The sequence below is a fragment of the Rhodnius prolixus genome, unplaced genomic scaffold (genome assembly GCF_049639745.1).
Source record: "Rhodnius prolixus isolate KJV_2025 unplaced genomic scaffold, Rpr scaffold_3, whole genome shotgun sequence".
In the NCBI taxonomy this organism is placed as follows: domain Eukaryota; kingdom Metazoa; phylum Arthropoda; class Insecta; order Hemiptera; family Reduviidae; genus Rhodnius; species Rhodnius prolixus.
Window position 1 is genome coordinate 13,117,066 of NW_027411603.1, and position 21,290 is coordinate 13,138,355.

General features: G+C 31.4%; 1 protein-coding gene and 1 long non-coding RNA gene across 4 annotated transcripts in view; one reads left to right on the plus strand and one right to left on the minus strand.

Annotated features, from left to right (window-relative positions):
* The window catches only part of LOC141453851 (uncharacterized), a 100,573-nt gene that overhangs the window by 51,380 nt on the left and 27,903 nt on the right, over positions 1-21,290 (minus strand). Inside the window, exons 5-8 of the long non-coding RNA XR_012458260.1 lie at positions 18,820-18,970; positions 13,019-13,171; positions 12,444-12,667; positions 12,142-12,253 (exon numbers count right to left, since the gene is read on the minus strand). This is a non-coding gene — a long non-coding RNA (uncharacterized lncRNA). The remainder of the gene's footprint in view (positions 1-12,141; positions 12,254-12,443; positions 12,668-13,018; positions 13,172-18,819; positions 18,971-21,290) is intronic.
* The window catches only part of LOC141453850 (G-protein coupled receptor dmsr-1-like), a 186,464-nt gene that overhangs the window by 46,897 nt on the left and 118,277 nt on the right, over positions 1-21,290 (plus strand). The window lies entirely within an intron of this gene.

Sequence of the window (21,290 nt, forward strand, 5' to 3'; positions counted from 1 at the left end):
ATTTGTGTCGCCCATTATTAATTTCGGGAAAAATATTTATTGGCTGACATTTTACTAACCGCAATAACCAAGTATAATTTCATTTTTTTAATTACCTTCATTTCAGGGATATGTTTTAGTTATTCTTCTTGAGGAAATGCTTTTTCATTAATTACAGTGAAGGACGACTGAATTCTAGGTCGTACTTAGGCTGAAGATGATAAACGTGAATATCCTTTAATACAGCAACCATTGATTTAAATATCGAAAAGGTGACAACACAGATTTGAAGATTGGGGATTGAGATACATAAAAACATGAATATGTCAGAAGAATGAAAATCTACCACATTAGGGATCCAAGTCATTTTCATTTTACTTCGTTTTTATTCCCAATTGTTTTTTCGAAGGATACCTTTTCATTGCTACCTTCTTTTCACGAAGGATATCCGACAAGGGGATGGGGACAGTATTCTTGTTTTCCATCTAGCAGAAATTTAGGTTCCTGTTTTACATTGACGAAAAAAGCTGGAGAAGAAGGGCTATATTAAAATTTCAAACATTCCTTTTAATATTCATTTCGAGGAAAACTTGAATGAAATAAACTTTGTATAGTACTAAAATTTAAGCTACAGCGATGACATGGAGACAGAACAAGTGGTGAGGTAGGTCGTAATGATGAGGTAGATCCTCGGAAATGAAACAAATCATTTACAGAAATTTTAAGAAAACGTTTTTTGACATTTAATTTGAAAAAGTAAATAACCAAATTTAATGAACACGATATGTACTATGTAGTTAGATAATAAAATCTAAATTTCTCTTCGTATAATTGACGTCACGTTTGCAGAAAGTGAATAAGACATATCTTGTGGCTAGAGGTTCAATGATTTACACGATGTTTTTAGTAAGGGGTGATTAATAACGATGAGTTTATGTTTGTGCCATGCGCTTGATTAATGATCAACAATGTCTTAAATTAATTTGCTCATTATGGGCTACGTGTTTGTATTGACTGTTGCCCCACTATCGAATTTTTCATATTAATAGATTGAATATTTCTATAAATAGATTCAACAGAACCACCTCACATACTTCTATTTTCTAAATATTTTGATAATTTTTGTTTAGCACAAATTTTATTTTATTATTTTCAATTTTTATTTGAAATTTACAACGGTTTGAAACTTACAAATAAATATGTACAGAAAACATAAAATTTTATATTCAAATGAAATAAGAAAATTACAGTGGTAGGACTCCTAATTAGTGATTCCCTCTCTTTCGTGAGAGGATCAGAGGCCAGTGGAGTTCTAAACGACTGGGAGGGTTGTCAGGGAGAATTCGGGATGTGAGACGACAGATTGGAGGACAGGAAAGTGAGGACAGAGTTCTATGGAATCTGATATATCAGTTTGTTTACTTCAGAAGGAACGAAACTTTCAGGTCAGAAGTGAACAGTATGATTAAATACATAATAGCGTTTACTATTGTTCGAAGGTTTTGGACATGATACGGTTGAGGTTGGAACCTTTGATAGAACCCCTCAGCACGATGCCGAAATTCCAGTTTGATTAATGATGTGTAGAGATTTGTTTTGTAATAACAGTAAATCTGTTGTTGAGGTGTCGTTTCAGTTGTCTACAACAATTGTTCATTTTCTGATTTTTATGTTGAGAGTGGGGATTCTACGTAATACTTGCTTAATTTAGCACCAATTTGTATGTGTGGGTATCTGATTGATGAGAAACTGAAAACTTTCTGATTAAGGGTAGTGCATATTAAAACAGTGAATGCAACTTAAACTTTCTACAATAAATTTGGTACAATAAAGAAGCCCACTTGATAAACGTTTGCAGAAAAAATTAATTTATCCTCCACTTTTACTTTCATTCACTAACTTATGCTTGATCTTTGATGTCATTATAATTATTACGAAAAAAAAATAACTAGAACATTTTTTCAGCGTCAATAACTATAGTGTTGATTCAATTTAATTTTAACATAACGAAATTACAGCTATTGTAAAGGAAAAAAAAAATAAAATATAAAAATTTACTTATTTTATGAAATAAAACCAATCTCTTATTGTTTTACCATTGTTAATAAAACTTTGAAATGAAAGCTGAGAAATGGAAAGTCGGTCATTTTGCAGAGAACTGAGATTTTGTAAGAATAACACTTCTTATAGCAGAAGTACGATTAACGATAATACTTTAATGAATAATGGCGATTGAACTATTGAGTTTAGTTAATGAAATTCGCTCATGACTTCTTAAAACAGCTTCTCATGTATTTCTGTCTGCAAATGCAAAAGTATTTAAATTTGCCAGAGTGCAGAGGTTTTTTTTTTTATCTAGTGCCTGTCTTAGTCATAGAATTCAGGGGCCTACAAATGCTAAATGTGCTTGGATGAGACAATGAGTTATAGTTTGCGATTAAGCTAGATCTAAAAAAAAGCGTTCAATTTTTTTTATCTATAAAATCGTAATAAAAGGTTTTTATTTTAATAACCTATAGTTTACAAGATTTGTTATAAATATTTATTTCGTTGAGGAAATGGGCTCATTTTCTTCCGCAGTTCTTCTAAATCAGTACTAAAAAGAGTCATGCCCTTCATGATTACACATTTTTATATTTTTCGGGTGTTCATTCACTTAAGATATCCTAAAAGATGTGAGCTAATCAGTCGTAAACTTGATCACGAAAACTTCCATGCTCGGTACTACAGAGTATGAAACTTTCGCAGAAAATATTAAAAATTTGACCCTTTCTCTTACAACATACATGAAAAGTTTTCTGAAAAAAAAAGTCTCATACGTGCTGAACATTATAACACAATAATTTCTAGAAAAAGCGTGGACAGTTAAGTCCCTGAGATTTGACTATCACACTACCTTTGGTTTTCATTATGATTGGTCAATATTTATGGCTAATTATTTCTAGCTAATTTAGTTTGTATTGCATACTAATAAACCTAATTAATAAACATTCATAATTGTACACAAAGTATTTTAAGTGAACCCTATTCAGATAAAAAAAAATTATTTCATGAATGCGTGGGAAGGAATGCTTTTCAGTGCAAGAAACTCCATGTAAAACTGATTGGTAGTATTCCTTGAAGGAAGTTGGTCGTGAGGCCAGTAGTGTTTCAGTTTCTTACTTGTTTATGGAGAATGATGAAGATGAGTGTGTTTGTGTGCGTTAGAGCTTGGAGATTGCCTGTGGGTTCCTATAAACCCAAAGGTTTGCACAAATCAAATAACTCTATTGGAGTTAGAAGTATTATATGAGTATCTGAGGAGTCAGGTTGTAAGGCCGGGATACTGACTGGCCATCATAATACCCCAAGTGGCTAGTCTACTTCTCCCAAAGGGGCAGTAGTAATGTTATTGATTGCAGTTAGAATTGGTCAGATGAATGAAGTTAGTTCCGCACAAGAAGCATACTTCTTCCCACGATATTCTCCAGTGATATATTCTCCTTGTATTAACTAATGATTTTCAACACACAAGTAGTTACACTCTTCCTAAGCAGATAAAACGGTTAATGAAAGCCAAAACTATAAAATAACTCATCAAGCAGTTGACCAACTTTTATAGCAAATTACTTTAAATTTAATCAAAAGCCACAGGCCCTAATTAAAATGAGAATGACGAAATTAAATACTTTAATTTTACTTGCCGTCATTTAATTATGGCCATGAATTTGCATATAACATTACAGCAATGGGTTACTACTAGAATGTTTACTCCAGCAGACTTCATTATAAAAGCAATAAAAGTTCTCATCAAAATGCATCGCGAGCCACTCTTTTTGAGATGGGCAAACTACTAATTAGGGGAGCTAAAACCTATACACTAAAACAGTAGACTAGACTTTGTTTTTGCTTCAGTATATTACCAGCAGATCATAAAATTTGATTGCATAAAATCAATCTATTGAAGCCTAGGTAATTAGGTGAGTACTAACGAGTAATAAAATTAAATTAAATAATTGTATAAATAACCGATATTAAATATAAATACATATATACGAGTATGTGCAATGAACATGAGAATTTTTTGGGAAATCGTTAGCAAATCAAAATTTGGTTCTAACAATCTGGTTTAAAATACAATTTACGAACCCAGTATAGATTTTGCTTGAAGTGAAAGTAAAGAGCGTCCTGCTAAAACATTCCTAAACTTACATTTTCTGTTTCTTTTTGAATAGATCAAAAAAAGAATGAGAGAAAAAAAAGTTCAATTGCATTGCAATTTAAATAGAATATGGAATGTAATAAATAATTGCACAAACATTCATTCTAACAATTAAGTGAATTTCACAGCTCTGAGGATAAAGTGTTCTTTGCAATGACATTTTAAACTGTTTTGTCACATCAGATATAATGTAGAAGGAATTAACAACTGAAATTTGAGTAAAAATAAATGAAATTTGACCTTGAAAATAGGAAAACAATTTATCCATATTTAGTGTACAAAAAAAAAAAAAATACAACAAAAAGTTACGTAGAATTTTTATGAGATCAATATAAAATAATGAAGCTTTGTTTTAGTACCACAAAAGACGTAAAAAACGGATCCTGGTAGTACATTGAAACCAAATGAAGGGAGGACGCCTATTGACATGGCCATTTTATTGAAACAACTTCAATTAAAGGATTTTTTAGTTCCTGTAATTTTTTTTTATGTATTTATTTCATAAAAATAGATGTAGCTAATTATTAAGTTTTTTCAGCTCACAACAGTAAACATATTTCTTTTTTAATTAAAATACGTATTGCTTCAAGCAATGTAACATTGGAATTCTGGCTAATAACCAACCTATAGTTTGTAATGCTAAAAATGTTGAAACATTTCATATAACAAGGGCTATTTCCATTTTACAAATGTTCAGCGTCAAGTATTCTGATGAAAATTTTCATATCTATAAAACGGCAAAAGAGAGGAAATTATTTTCTTGTAGATTTTCGAACTGGAATATTCAACAGAAAAAATGCTTTTGTAAAAAAATGATTTCAAATTAGGCCAAAATGAGAAAACAGATAATATCAGTACTTTTACATAGTTACGTGTTTATGTTCAGTTCACGGTCGGTCCAACCCTGTGTATGCTCCTGTAAGATACTTTCCCAATGCAAAACTTCATAAGTAACTGCAGAATTAAAACACCAGACAGAACAAATGGGCTATTTATACCCGATATGGTTCACACGGCTAAAGAGCATCGTTAAAGTTGGTATGTAGCTATAGGATTAGAACTCATATTTGAAAAGGTCTAGAAAACTACCACATTGGGTGGTAAATATGTAACAGCTTTTTATGTGAATGTAATTGTTTTTCCTGGCCATAAAGTTTCTAAAATGAAATCTACGACGTGAGAATTGATATCATATCACCAAGGCAACATTTGAACAAAGAGAAGCGAACGAAATGCTTCTGAAAAGTTAAAACAAATCTTTCTCGCTCTGGAACCCTTCTGCATGTTTCTAGTTCACTGCTTAGGCTCATAGCAAATTTGGGATCTGGAGGTGGTACATCACGAGCTAATGTTAGGAAAAGGAGCTTTCATGGATCTGGAAACGGCTGATTTTCTTAAACACGACCGAGAGACAATTGACTGATGGACACAGAAAGCTTAGAAATGTTTCGGGAATATTCAGGTTGTAAATATTATTTTGGGATGAAATACCAGGCGATGAGTTACAGGCAATTTTGGAGGATGCCTGGAATTGCGTTCTTGCCATTTTATATTTTATTCATCTCTTTAGAGTACAATCAAAACTTCCTTTCTATTTACTATGTTAATCCGATGGAAACTCACCAAAATAACTAGAGAAAAATAACTTTACTTAACAAAATGTAAATTTGAATCAAATAAATTGAAAGAACCAACAAGTTACATGAAAAACAAATATAAGAAATGAAAAGTACAACTAATGTAAGAAATGTTGTTTATATTTGCATATTTCAGTATACCATCAGTTCTTCAAAAATTTAATGTTTTGTACACAACATGGAAGAATTAATTTGACAGTATGTATACTTTTGGCAATGTACTCACTTCCAAAATTAGGAAGATGTCAATAATATGTTTTTGAATGATAGCTATAAATAATTCATTCGTTTCTTACTTCATGTAGGCCAGTAAATTCAGAATTCTTTCGTATTGATTCAAACATCTAATCGACTGAATTGAAATGAGCACAACTCAATGAATTTATAAATGCTATATTTTTGTATTTTAATGTTATGTTTGTGGGGTGAAGTGGTATAATAATATCAAGACTGCTGATAAGGTGGTGATACTTTATTTCCGTCTGCAACGATGAAATGATAAACATGTCATCAACATCTTGCTGCAGATATTAATAGAAACTGATTGAAAATGATTAACGAAATTTAGTTCAATAAATTTGAACAAGAATAATATATTAACTTTGTATTTCGAAAATAAGACGCTAAAGCACCCTCGAAAGACTGGAGGTGTAAAATATAAAAAGAGTATAGAATGGTGGAGAGGAACCTGGAGGAGTGTTCCGTAGAAATTTTCTAATGGAACGGCAGTCTGGGGCCGCTATAAACGTTACGATTTTCGTTCAGTGTTCCTTAAAACATGGAGGGGCAATGTAAGGTGAGCCTCGCGGATCTCATGCTGTCATCAGAAGGAGACAAAGTAGACCTCATTATTCAGATAACACCAGCTTCTTTAGCTAAATCGTCTAGAAATTCGACACTTCTGGTAATAATATCAGAGACAGAAAACAAAGCATAGACAACGGTACTTCACTAAAGGATAACAAAGAACTAACGCAAAAACCGAAAGCAAAGTTTACAATATCATAATGATGAACTTTGCGATTTAGAATTAGAATCAGGAAATGAATCAGTATGTATAGACAGAAATGATTTTGAAAGAATAAATGTTATTTTGTAAGTTATGAAAGATTTGTGAATGGATAAAACTTTTTCCTACACAGCACTTATACATTTCAAGGATAGAAATGCGTTTGGCAAATATAACGAGACAGAATCTTGATTATCTTGAGGAGAAAACATCCTCACTATCAACAACCCCGCAGGGAAGGCAATCAATCTTGCACGATAACCATGGGGACGAACTGCCGCCTAACTGACATGGAACATTGTTCAGGACAAATTTATTATTAAAAAAATATATATATAGTACTTTTACTTGGCTCAGATAAAGAATTATTCGACGAGTTAGAATTTATGTATTTCAGTGCTATGTATCGGTCAGCTTGTTAAAATGATTTATATTTTCATGTTTGTATTTTATCTGAGATTTGTTTTGCCAATACATTATCTCTGATATCTATAGTATCCAAAATATGTTTTTAGAAACAATAAGCTGTTAGGAAATTTATATTTTTAAAAACTAGTTGTAAACATTTGGGATACAAATATAGGTAGAAAAGTAATTCTAAAAATTTGACAATATCACAACCTTTAAAAAAAGAACTAAACATTATGCAGATTTTTAAGCACATTCTACCTGACGGAAAACGTTCCTAAAGTTATTTATCCCTTTTTTTTTTATGATTTTTAATTTACATTTCTCAAAGACTTCCTATGACTTCTGTTCCATCCTAAAACACGTGGTATTTTTTTTTTTAGCACAAACCTACTGAACTAGCTTCAAATTACCTAAATAATTTCTAGACAATGGATGGTACATGTGACATATTTTCTAGCAAGAGAGTCTGAAAGTACATTAACAGAATACTCTGCATCTTAGCGTGCCTGGGCAACTGTTCAGCGTGCTCATGCATTAATAAGGACGGTTATTTTACATTGCATGTACCCGTTCGATACACAGTGTGAAGGTACCAAAGTTTATCTGTGAGTATACTAAAGCATAGTAAGTGGGTGCATATACTGATTATCATATGCAGATTTTTAAACGGTTTCCTTTCAGATAATAACACTCTTGTTAAGTTAGTTTATTTCCCAAGGAAGGAAAGTTAAAATTAATAGATATCTTCTATATAAAAATATTCCAAAATATTAAGTTGACGATTCAATCGAGATAGAGGAAGCTATGTACTGTAGATTGGAATTGTATTGGAATCTATGCAAAGAATGAGATAGCTTGACGCTCTATAAAACTTAAAAACAAAAGTTCTCTAATAACTTACTAAATAAGTATTGGCAAAGTTTACCGCGACTAATTCATTGGCCATTATTAAGACTTATGACTAAAGATTTAATCATACAATTAGTGACGACTAAATAATAAATTAATAAGGATAAACTAAAGAAAACGAAAAACCAAAATATTATCCGTAAAACGGCACTATCAGGTAACATATTTTTTAACCAATTTGCTATTCTTGAAAGTCTTTATTCATATCTGATTGAATAATAAATTATTGAAGTAATACAAAAGTCAAACATGGAGCTTCACCAAGAACAAAACTATTTATTGAGGACAATTTTTAACAAAAAAAAAAAAAAAAATGCCTCAATGTGTTTATTTACTACAGCCATTTTCGATAAAATCGCGAAAAAACTATTTCAATTTTTTTTTTTTTAATTGAAAAACTCATATTAATCTCATACTTGCTTTGACAGACAAAATCGTGTACAGTAAAATTTCATTGTAGATAGAGATTCAACGGAATCTTAACATGGAGAGCAAGTTTGGAACCCAATCGGAACGCAATATTTGAGCTTTCAAGACAATTTTTGTTATTATGATATTGTTTATGGGACTCTTATGTATGTATGAGTGAAAAAGAGAATGAGTGGGAGCGAGAGTGAGAGAGAGAAAGTAACTTTTTGATTCCGGACAGTGCTTATCTTGAAGTGTTGAAAAACTTCTTTTTATTCAATAAACAAAATAAGAGATTTAAGTAGAAGATTTAAATTAGACAAAAACTATTATAAAAAGGTTTTTTACTAAATGAATTATGATGTTAGAATTATTTTTCTATATTGGTTAAAACTACTAAGATAATTCTTATTGATTGATTTTTTTATAATTTTCATCAGTGTCACTTTTTTAAATGAAATACACATTTTTGAACATTATATCAATGACTTCTGTCCCATCGCTAGATCTAAGATGTGGCGTGAAGTCTTGTAAATTGTCTTCTACGCTGAGGTTCATACTATTGTTTCTTGTTTTTTGTATAAGAGAGTAGAATTCAACTTTAAAAGGGATTTGTAAAAGCTTAGACCTTAGATGTGCAAAAGATCTTCACCTCTAAATTGGAATGTAAGCCTACTATTTTGCTTTGGACAAATTTCCCAGAAAAAAATTGTTCAATTTTGACGTCAGTGAATTCTTACTAATTGGTACATAGATAGTACAGCCAAATCGTAAGTTAAACAGTACTTATACAGAAAAATGTGTTTTTGAGTACTTATTCTTTTAAAATAAAAAACCCATCACTTTTATAAAACTTTTGGCGAAAAAAGTTATATATAAGCCATTTTATAAAGGTACTTCAGTGAAATGTACGTATATCACAGAGGGTGCTAAGCGCACTGGGTAAATACATTTTTATTTTGTACGACTTCCAGAAAGTAAAAATTTATTTCAAAGAACGTAATATACTACTACCTATATACTTTAAGAACAAGGCTTTCAGTGGAACTACATTTTAAATTAATTTTCCTATTTACTAAAAGTACTTTATTACTCGAAGACGACAAGTTTACTTATCACTAAGTGATTATTTTTTTTGGCTAAAACATTCCACTAACGGATTTAAAATTGAAGAGGCTTATTAGAGGATTCACTCGCCAGTACTAATTTTGCGCCATCCAAATTAAAAACAATTTCATCCTTCGTTTAGCACAAATGATATTAACAAAAAAAAAGTGTACTAGCTTTGTGGGGTAGGTCATTATAAGAAATTAGTGTTTAATATTTCAATAAAATTGAAATAACTTCATTTAAATCTTAAGTGAACGTCCAAAATTAAGAAATTACGAATAATTTTGTTTTAACAAACACTCATAACTCACTACTTTCATAAATATGCAGAAAAATATCCTGACTGACGATTAACTAATTCATCAATGCAGAGTCGAAACTACTACAATTAGAAACACAAAATGTTGTCAATAGTTGGTAGTTTTATAAACTTATAAGATTGATTTTTTTCGAAATTGGAACGCTAAGAGAGTGAAAAGGCTTGCTAAAGTTTTGAGTTTAAGAGAAAACAATAACAATTGGAAATTAAATTAAAACCAAATTAGTATTCTGTTACGAGATCAAAGGCATTTTCAGTCACCATCGTTTATTTTCTTTTTCTTTCTTTAAAGAAAAAGAAAGTTCTGGCTTCCATGAAAGCAACTTCAGTCTGATGGAACAATGTTACCAGTATAAAGTATTGCCAAGGAGATATAATAATAATAATTTTTAAACATTCACAGATTTCCAACATGGTGTACTTTTGTAAACATTATATATATCTTAAACACCCTGGAAACACGTGCTGGCAATTAGCAATTCCTGAAAAATTATATCTGTACCTCAGAGCCTATACACTGACCTGATAACATTAATCGAGCAGAGATAGGCTCAGGAAAGCCAGTAATGTTCCTTCATTGAAGAAATAAAAAGAAAAATAAACAATGGAGACTGAAAATGTTTTTTATCATCAACCGAAATACCTAAAAACATTCAATATTCGCGGCGTTAATGTCCATAAACGTTGATACGCAAAAATAAATAATATTTACACATGGAAGTAAATCGGCCGATCCAAGGCAACAGCTTTCGTTGAATTCCAGGAAGTCTAAGAAAGCTGTACTATGATTAGATTAGTATAATTTAGATTGGGTTTCAACAACCCGAAAAAGCAGGGTATTTTATCGAGAAACTAAAGATCGTTAATCAGACTGCATGTGAACCTCTTGGTTCTAAAAAGGCATGAAATTATTAACCACTTTCAGAAAACATAAGGAACACAATGGAAGATTTTTCGTAAGGCAGGGTAATTTGGTTGGGTGGAATCGAAAAAAATTAGATCGGCTGGTGAAGAAGATTCCTGATTTAAAATAGTGATAAAATATCCCAACATTCGCAGGTTTATTTAAAAAGCAAATTTTGAGCTCTGATGAAATGTAATCAAACATCGAAAGAGTCCCAGATTTGGTCTTTAACGAAGATTTTTCTGGCAAATCTTCCAAGCACACTATCAACCAACTTAAACTTCAAGACGTGAATAAAATTGAGCTATGTTAGAGATATGGTTGGTTATTATTGTTATCCTCCTCCTCCTCCACTTGAAATCTTTTTAACTTAGGTTAATGCAAATGAAACTAAATTTCAAGTATAAAATTTTACTCCTTCCAGGAGGTCAATTTTTTGGCACGTAGTTTATTTCAAATTTTACATGACCTTCTCTTACTGAATGGGTTTATTAATTACTAAACCATCAACTACTAGTTGATATTTTAACGTTAAACCTCGCCAGAAAAAATAGGTGATTACTTACGAACGAATGTTTTGATAAAATCATGACTGAGTTCATTTGGTATAAGAATAAGGAATAACTTTATTCCGCTATAAATTAATGAGTAGATGTTTTGCTAGCAGATAAGCGATGAAGTTTGCAATAGATAAAGTTTTGTAAACAATCAGTAATTACCATACTGACTACTGTTCGTCAAACAAAAATATTAAATCCAACATAAACTTCTGTAACACTGTGTTTCAAGTTCTGTTGTTTAGGTAATGCGATGCATGTAAATTTTCATATTAGTGATCGAACAGCTAGTATTTACTTAGCATCCTCATTTTCTGTATTGTTCGAAACGATTGAATGAATAATTGTGTGAATCAGAAATGTTTCACTAGAGAAGTTATACTAAAAGTAAGAACTAACCACAAATTTGATGTAAACCTTTGCTTTTATTGCAATAATCAAATCCCTTTTCACAAATTTGTTTATATTTGGCACACTGTTTTCTTTTCCTACTCGCTCGAGGTGGTATTGCGATTATGTAATTTTGTAAAATTCAGTATTTACCCTGTGAAGTACGTATATGTTTTGACCTTAACTAGTGAAATATATGTTTTGTAGTGTTCTGAATATAAATCAGTTTTAGAGAATGTTCACTATAATTTGAAGATAAATTTATTTACCACATGCGCAAGAAATACACAAAATGATTGAAACTTACCACATTGGTTTGAAATTATCTTCATTAATAGTAAGTTTAAGGGAACATTTGAGAAGCTCTAAGAGTTCTTAAAAGCTGAGATGACACAGTTAAACGCACCTTCATAAAATCACTGAAATCATAAAATTTAAAGTACATGTTGACTTAAATTTAGTAGAATACTGAAGTTTGAAAAAAGTACATTAGTTTGAAAGACGTGTGGGCTTCATTCTTCTCAATGTGACCCGTGATTTATACCAAATTTCTAAATTAACTCACATTAAAATAAATAAATAGAGAAATTACAAGCAAAAAATATGTACCATATTGTAGAGAAATATTAAATTCCAACTTTACAGTTTATCAAATATTTCATATGAGACTATCAGGAACATATGTGTCTTGCAGGATATTACTGGATATCTATCTTCACAGATTTATTTTGAGCTGGCTCTGGTATGCGTCATTGGAGAATACCTCTGAACTGACATCTTAGATCCGATTCCCATTCTTCACCGAGAAAAGCACTTTAATTTGATTAAATTCCCTAGAAAAATTATTAAAATTAAACTTCTTTTAGAATATGTGTCAAAATGTGTAAGGAGCTTAGTGTCAATATTTAATTTGTAGATACATTGAAATCTATTTCTGGTTGGGATTTTTTTTTTTAAATTAAAATTTGAGCGAACCCAATTTAACTTCGTATGTAATGCGGAATTAGCATTATAAAAGGAAACCACCCCAATTTCCTTTTCACAAAAATGCTCTAAACTGATTTTTTATTTAAACATATTTCATCCAAAACTTGATCTACATTTGAGTAGTAAGTATTATTGAATCATAAATGAAAATCATGAAAATGTATGAAAAAAGGGGTTAATTAATATAATTGTACTACCTGTAAGGAAATATCTTCAAAATCACAATTTCAGAACATATTTAACGTTCCTTAATAGTATTTAAGTGGTAGAACTTCAATTTACGTTCATAGGACATGTGGAGAGTGGCGTCCCCAACTTTCTCTTCCGGAACAGCCTTTAACCAAATTTTCCTGGAAAAATTAGAGGCCTCGCCATCACCTGTTCGTATGATAGAGAAGAACAACCTCTGAAGTTATTTCATCGGTATCCTGAGTTAGCTAAAACATGATTGCCGTAGATGGATGGCCCTCATTCAATGGTCTCAATTTATTTTGTTTACGTAGTACATGCAATCATACTTATTTGTTACCAACAGGCAGTTGTAAAATAAATAAAGCGAGTAAGAAAACAAAATGCAATTGATAAAAATTAACAATGAATGTTAATTATCAATAAAGCAATCTCACTGGAGTAAAGTATTACCAGAAAATAAATATAACAGATCATATAATTACTTTCAAGAGCATTTTAAATAATTGACATGGAAAGCTATATTTCCGTACGATTTAATTTGATGCTTTTCTTAATACAGAAAAATCTATAGACCATGAATGTCGTTTTAGTAACATCCCATAAAACAAAAGTGTTCTGGTTTTGTCCCCTTCTCTAGAAAGGTTTGATAGAAATAAAAATCAGATAAAGGACAACTTTATAGCACTTTTTAAGATCGGGCTTATGTACGATGAAAGTTTTAGTAGGAATTTAAAGTTATACCATTTTTATGGAATTGAGATGTTTATATGACTTACACAACGTACGAGTATACCTAAAGATGCTATTACTGTGATCTATTTTACGGCTAGTAAAGACAAATGGATCCCCTCGAGAACCATAAGTAACTGTTTGACTCTAGCAGATCCAGTTCAAGGAATAAGAATTCGCTTAGGAAATAATTTAAAAATGAAAAGTCAAGTTAGAGGAGTTTTGTGTGGTCGAAATAAGCAAAAACTTTCAGGATAATAGCAATTTTATTAATAGCCCAATCAAATTAGATAAAAAAAGGTTAAATCTCGGAATGGAAGATGATAAACTATAAACTTGAATAAATCTTTCTTTTGGCATATTATAACTTGACACATTAAGTCTCAAAAAGTAACAATTTTTTATTTTATTTTGTAAACATCTTGTTTTCTTTGCTCTTAATGACATTTAAAATTTTCACAAAAGTAGAGCATAAAATTCTCTACAAAGTTGGTTCTATGAAATTTTTCATACAATCAACCGTTCTTGACATAGAGCGCGAAGAATGGGAGCGCTTAGCCGTATGTGTAATTCAGTACGTATGCAGTACATTTTATAAAGTTACAAAAATATTACAATTATTAAGAAAGTAATATTTATAGATATTATGCGTAAATAAAATTTCCCTTTGATAACATTAGATAAAATTGCATTAAAAACTAGCTGGAACTACTCAGGACGATACAAGGGCTTAGACTATGTCATTTTGGGATCGACTTGCTGCCAGAATCAACTAAATCCTAATTTGACTGGTGTATAGGTGGTTTTCTAGAATCACGGAATTTATCAACTCATTTAAACACTGTTAATATTACAAATGTGTCAGAATATCTAAACTATCACTTTAATGGACGCCTAACCACCTGTTATCCATAAATGTAATTTAACAGTTTATTAATTTATGGATACACACGAATGAAATTAACATATGAAGTTTAAAGTTATGCTTGGAACAGTTTTAAGGAAAATTGCAAAACATTGAAAAAAAAACTTCGATTTTGCGAAGTAGAATGGCTCAAAGAAGTCAGGGAGCCTCAAAAAGGAACTTCAAATAATGTATTTAAAATTATATTTAAATTCAAAATCTGCACGATTGCAATTGTTCTTCTAAAAGTAAGAGAAAGGATAAATCAATACTAACTCTACATAAATTGAATATTGGAAACTAACATTAACATACATAAATTACCAGCACTTGGAAAATTACATTGCAATCAATGATAACATGCTATTGGAACTGTTGAAATCAACATTTGAACGAAGAGGAGAAATAGTAAGAGAAACACATTTGAAAGTGAAACACACATTTGAGCAGTGAAAACAGTGTTATTGATACGAGCAATTGTCACTGTTCCTTTTGGAGAGTTCTCATTAAGTACAGTATTAATTGAGTCCTACATATAGCGAGATCAAGGTCTTGTTTTCTGGTAATGCCTGAAATGTATTTCTAAACATAATATAAACAGGCTGATACTAATGGATTAGAGCTATTTGTATCATACAGGAAATTGTATACTATAAAACATTATTTCAATTTAAAATTCCTATGTCCAAACCGAATCAAGCGTTTCACTCTTTATCGGTAAATCAACAATTTTTCAAAACTATCTTGGCGGGAATGCAGTACCAAGAAGACTGAAGCGAAGAATTTATCAAGATCTATGCAGAACTGAAAAAAAACTTCATCTACAACATGAATACGCAACGCTCTAAGTCAGCTGATCCACACGACGACTCCCATTAATATTAGGACACTTATTAATAGAATGGAACACCAATATTAATGGAAGTCACTGTATTTAATTTATAAAAATAAATAAACTTTTTTTCTGGAAAACGTTATGTAAGGAGAAGAGAGTTGTTAAGTCACGATCCAATTATTGATAAACCTGTCAAATTTTGAAACCATGAATTCAGTGAAACTTTAAAATGAAAATTATTTATCAGAAGTGGTTGCATGGAACATGTAAACGGAAATAAAATAAAATAAAAATCAATTTTATAAACATTTTTTTTTTAACTAAAAAATAATAAAGAAAAGCCAAAAATAATAAATTAGTCTTTTAACCATTATTCAAAAAACTTATATCAAGAGTTTTCATCAGGGTCTAGTTCCAGGTAATCCATTTAAAGAACTGAATGAATTTCGTGGCAATTATTCATTTACAGGACCATCACTCCGGCACTTTAAATGAAAACCTAAATCAGAAATCCGTCAAAACAGCGTAACTATAGTTAGACGAACTATTAATGGAAAATGCTCTTTTTTAGGTGATAGCTTTCTGCGTTGTTAAGGTTATTGGATGCATGTAACGTCCTGGCCACAAAATAAAGAAAAGTCTGATTTTTAACGGCCCGAGGGTTTTCTAGTGATCAACTCTGTTTTTTATTTGTTAAATGCTTTTCATTCATTTTGATGGTAGATAAGACCCACCCTGAACTTTGTTTGGATAACATTTTCTGTTTTCCTACTGCAATTTTTTTATATTTTTATTATATATATATATATATATATATATATATATATAATATATAAATATGTATTATATATTAAGTAACTGCTGAGAAAATTCCTTTCTTACAACTCAGTACATTGCACTTCCTTCTCAGGAGATATTTCTTATAATTTTATTCTTAGATTTCCTTTAAAATAGCCCCTTTAAACGTTTTTAAAGTTTAAAGTCGTTTGCTCAGAGCACTTTTGTAGTCGCTGGAGTTGCATTGGTTTACTCCACTTTATGAGCCCGGGAAATTCCCAGCGCCACAAGGAAAATAAGATAAGGCTCTTATCTGGGTTCTCCAGTCACACAAAAAGTAAAATTTCAAACCTCCTCGGCCAGACCAGGTGAGGGAAGGGGGATCCGTGTAAGTACACAAAAATTACTCTAATTTTCGTATAAGATACGTATATATTGAAAGAAATGTTCAAGGTAGATACTACAATACAATATACAAAGATTACTAATAAGAGACGAGATACGTACACTGAGAGTACTAGTACTCTCCGCCGGTACCATTATTTTGGCGGACTTTACCCTGTCGGGTTAAATCTACCTATTTACCCGTTGATAATCGTATATTATTCGGGATTTTTAAGCTGCCCTGTTTACAACTTCGATATGAAATACAAGGGTGTGGAATTGTTAGAAATGGTTAGCCTAAATCAAAATTTGAATCACCTAAGACTCATTGTTCCAACAATTAGACATCAATTTACTAGGAAAATCTATTCCATCATTAAAAATTTACTAACTGAACCAAATCTCAAACTGTACAAAATAGATGTGCTATAAGATTAATTATGTAAAGACGTCTCTTTAAGCACAAACCCAATAAGTGATCCAACCAGAAGTGTACGAGATAAACAAAATTCGTTGAAGCTAGACAAATATGCAGGGACAAGTCAGTAGCAGATTCGCGACTTCATTTCATTTCAGAAAAGGAACAAGGTGACTAATTCAACATATTCACTTTCACATTTATGAAATACTCGTAATTATAAATAAATTTCAGTATTCTTTTATAAAAATAAAAGGAACATCGAGGGTGCTCTCAAATTTAACACTAATGAGTTGCAGCATTAGAGGTGAGGTGACGAACCAAATTTTGCCAGAATTTTCCAGGCAACAGATGGTGCAAACGAGTTCTTGAAGGTGGGTAATGGTTTTGCAATTTCTTTGTAAAGAGATTATCATTATGAAGAAGTGATTATAGGCGTTTATTATAGCCCTTTCTGTTAGAGGTTCATATACAAACTTCCGAAAATTTGGAGTGGAATGTATGTAAAATTTATATTCTGGAAAATAGAACAAGACACTTTTAGTGATGCATTTCACTTGGAGGAACGGGGTGCGTTTATGTAAAGTATGTTTTAAAGTTATTTCTATCACTCCAAAAATAATATTTCCGAAACAATTTCCAAGCGCTTATAATTTCATAAATATATAGCATCCCAAATTTATGGGTAGGACCTTCTCGAACAAAGAATAAAATAAAATAACTCAAAAACCCATTCCAGACATTATTTAAGGATGTCAAATATTTGATGGCCCGCCACGCGTAATTCAAATTTCACACTTGATACACATCTTTCTTCCGTAAAGCAACTAGGAAGTAATATATCAGAAATGCCATAGTACACACTCTAATTGCCTTAATTCTTTCGCTCTCGCCTCTACTGCCATCCCTGACAGTCCTCCAGTTCAGTTAAGCCAGTAGTCACAAATTTTTTTCGGGCAATACGTAACATGTTGAGAGTGCTAGTTCTTTCCTCAGCCTCACAGACTGCACTACTTATCCGACTTACTTATTGTGCACGTATCTACACGGCTAGTAAATTTCTAAATTAAAGAAAAAAAAAAGAAGAAAAAAAAGTGAAAATGGATTTGAACAAGTGAAGTCATGGCTTTGAATAAAAAAGCGTGGATTAATACGTTGCTTCTGAACTGATTAAAAGAGTTCTTGGAAATGAACTATGCTTGTTGGATCTGTCTTTTTATGTACTTCCCTGGCATTAGATTTCTATTACTTAATGTTGTTTTTATGAATGATTGTAGTACTTAAAGGTGTGAATCCATATATTTAGATATTTCACAGAAGCCTAGGTACAAAAAGTAAAAACACTAAATTTCATTTCAAAGCACTTAAAAAAAGATAGGAAAAAGCTACTAACAAGTGGATATAAAGAAGGATTCCTACATAGTTCATACAGAAGGAGATATTCATGGGAACTGACAGCTGGCGAGAAGGAGCTGTCACTTAGTCTGGGTACAGTGTTCTTCGTTAACGCCATCGAACAATGGGGTGCAGTCCCATTACCAATGAGAAAGCAGTAATTCAGTGGTCCAGATGTTTTTAGTTGAATAGGATGTCCTTTGTATTCATTATGCCATACAAGGGTTACGAACATTAGACAATTATGGGCATATCCTTCATTTATCTTTATTATTATAGGTCATAAAATTATAATAATATTCTAATTTGTATGCATGCATGTTTATGCATGCTCTTGAATAAAAATCTTCTGTGAAATACTCACATGAAAAAACGTAGAAAGCGTAAATCTCATTAAAACTGTCCGGTAGGACTGAAGGCAAGTTCTTGGCTAAGATTTCTGGTCGGATCAGTATTCTTCTTCTCTCATAATCCTTTGGAAGTCAAATTTCTAGCGTACCTCTTAATCAATCACCCTAAAAATAATTGTTCTATTAATAAACCACAATAATTAAAACCAAGAAATGTTTTTTATACACTTTTAAATTTATATCACAGTCTTTTAATGGGAAATATTTGGTAAGTATTGCACACGTACACATTTCTGAAAAAAAAAAAAAAACAACGTCAGATAATCAGACTAACATAACTTTCTCTTATTACTATTTTAGTAAATAACCTTCTTTAAATATTTGTATTAAAAAGATCTTCAATATTCGCCAAAATAAAGCAATACCACGAAAACGGCACTCCTCAAAAACTACACTAAATTTAATATTCACTGAGCAAAACTTTCAAACAAAAGAGTTAGACATTAACTATGTTCTTTACAAGATCAAATGAAACGCTTGAGAAAGCAAAGAAGTATATTCGCACATATTGTTTGTAAGAAAGGAATGTTCGTTGTACATTTTAAATTCATAAATATTCAGAAATATAATACAAAATAAACGAAAAACAAAATACATTCTTACTGGTTCATGACCGTCGGAGGGAAAATTCATAAATATTGAATTAGAATAAAAACGGTACAGCATGTTGAAAAGGCACTTTAGGGGAGAACCTGACCTAAACCCTATGAAGTTATTTGGAAAAACGTTTGAAAAAAAAGGTAATAGCTACATGTATAAATCATTGGAACAACTTTTGGAAGTATTATTAAAAACTAAAAAAAAATCTATTTTAGCAACGTGGCACTTCCACGTTTAACAATTTAGTACAAATTTGGAATTTCACTTCGTATTTACTTTCTTTTAATTATAATTTAAAGCTAGTAATTTATACATAAATTTCACTATATGTTCTAAATGAACGCCTGTCTAATCAGTTACCCATAAGGGTCCTTAAATGATTTAAATTTTTGAATAACCGCCAAAATAAGAACAAAAAAAAAATAACAAATCGCTCTTCTAATCAGCAGATTTGACAAAACCTCAGAATTAAAGAAGGTATAGGTGCTTAACAGAAAACAGACTTGGATTTCCTGCAAATTTTCGGTACGATATTCCGTTCACACAATACATACAGGCAACATGCGCTTAAATTTTTTTTTCCGCGTCCAGGCGCCCCCAAAATTTGTAAACTCTTTTTAAAAAATATATCATGATTGTGATACTAATTATAATACATTTAGAGATAGGTAGGACGACTAAACAAGACTAAATAAAAATTGAAATAATCGTTTGTTAACTGTGGAATTAAAATTTAGAAATCCACTTCACTTTTTGAACTACTTATACCAAGTTTCCTTTTCAACCCATTGAGAGCTTATTTATGTCTTTATTCAAATTTCTTAACACTCAAGAGTGGCTCTTAAAAATATATGCATCCAGTGTTTTTTAATTTTGATTCTTTTCCTGAATAAAGAAGAATGAAAAAAGAAGAATGTTGGCCTACTTAATTCAAACCGGTGAACAAGCAAGTTTGTTATATTACTTCCTCAATACTTTGTTCTCGTACATTATATAAAGAACATTTCCTTTACAACCTGCTACCCATGAAGTTTTTGTCAATATGTCAAGTGAGAGGAGGGGAAATATGCCGCCTCCAAACTGAGACGGCAATCTCTATCATCCCTTTCACCGTAGTGATGTGGGCCATGCTGGCTCAGTGAGGGGATGATAATATAACACAAAGGGGCACTTTACCCACTTCCAAATACAGTAATTGCCCTTAGAAACTTGTTTAAACATATGTGCAATATATAAAATATTTGACATGAATTCTCACATGACTTTCTCTTACACGAGTCTCTTACTATTATAAACTAGTAATTTTCTTTAAATGTTCAGCTTGAAAATGCCCAGAAGAGCTTGACGCTCCTCTTCGCAAAGCTATTGAGAGGATTTTTTTCTTAATAGATTTTTGCAAATTTCGGGGTTGGAAGTAAACATGTGTTCTAGTTGGATTAGGGAATCTCCCTCTGCGGGCTATCTTTTGCCATGTCCAGATAAGGGAAAATCCTGTGAGTCCCACTAGAGTTTTTTTTCTAATTTGATTAGAAACTATCCAAATATAGAATGTGCAATGTTGGAGCTGTGGTAAATGTGCTGGTTGAGAGAAATGTCGCAACCTGTGGAGGAAATTTAATAATAAAAGTAACCTCAGAACTACCACATCAAGTGAAATCGTTGTAAATGGAGTACATGCATAGGAAGATGGGGTATATTTTATGGGTGTACGTGTGCCCTCTTTATCACAACTTGGTAAGAGTACAGATTCAAGTTACTCTTCATATCTTCTAATTATTACTTAAGGTGGTGGTATGTGGTCTTGTAAGCAGAAGGGAGTCGTCTC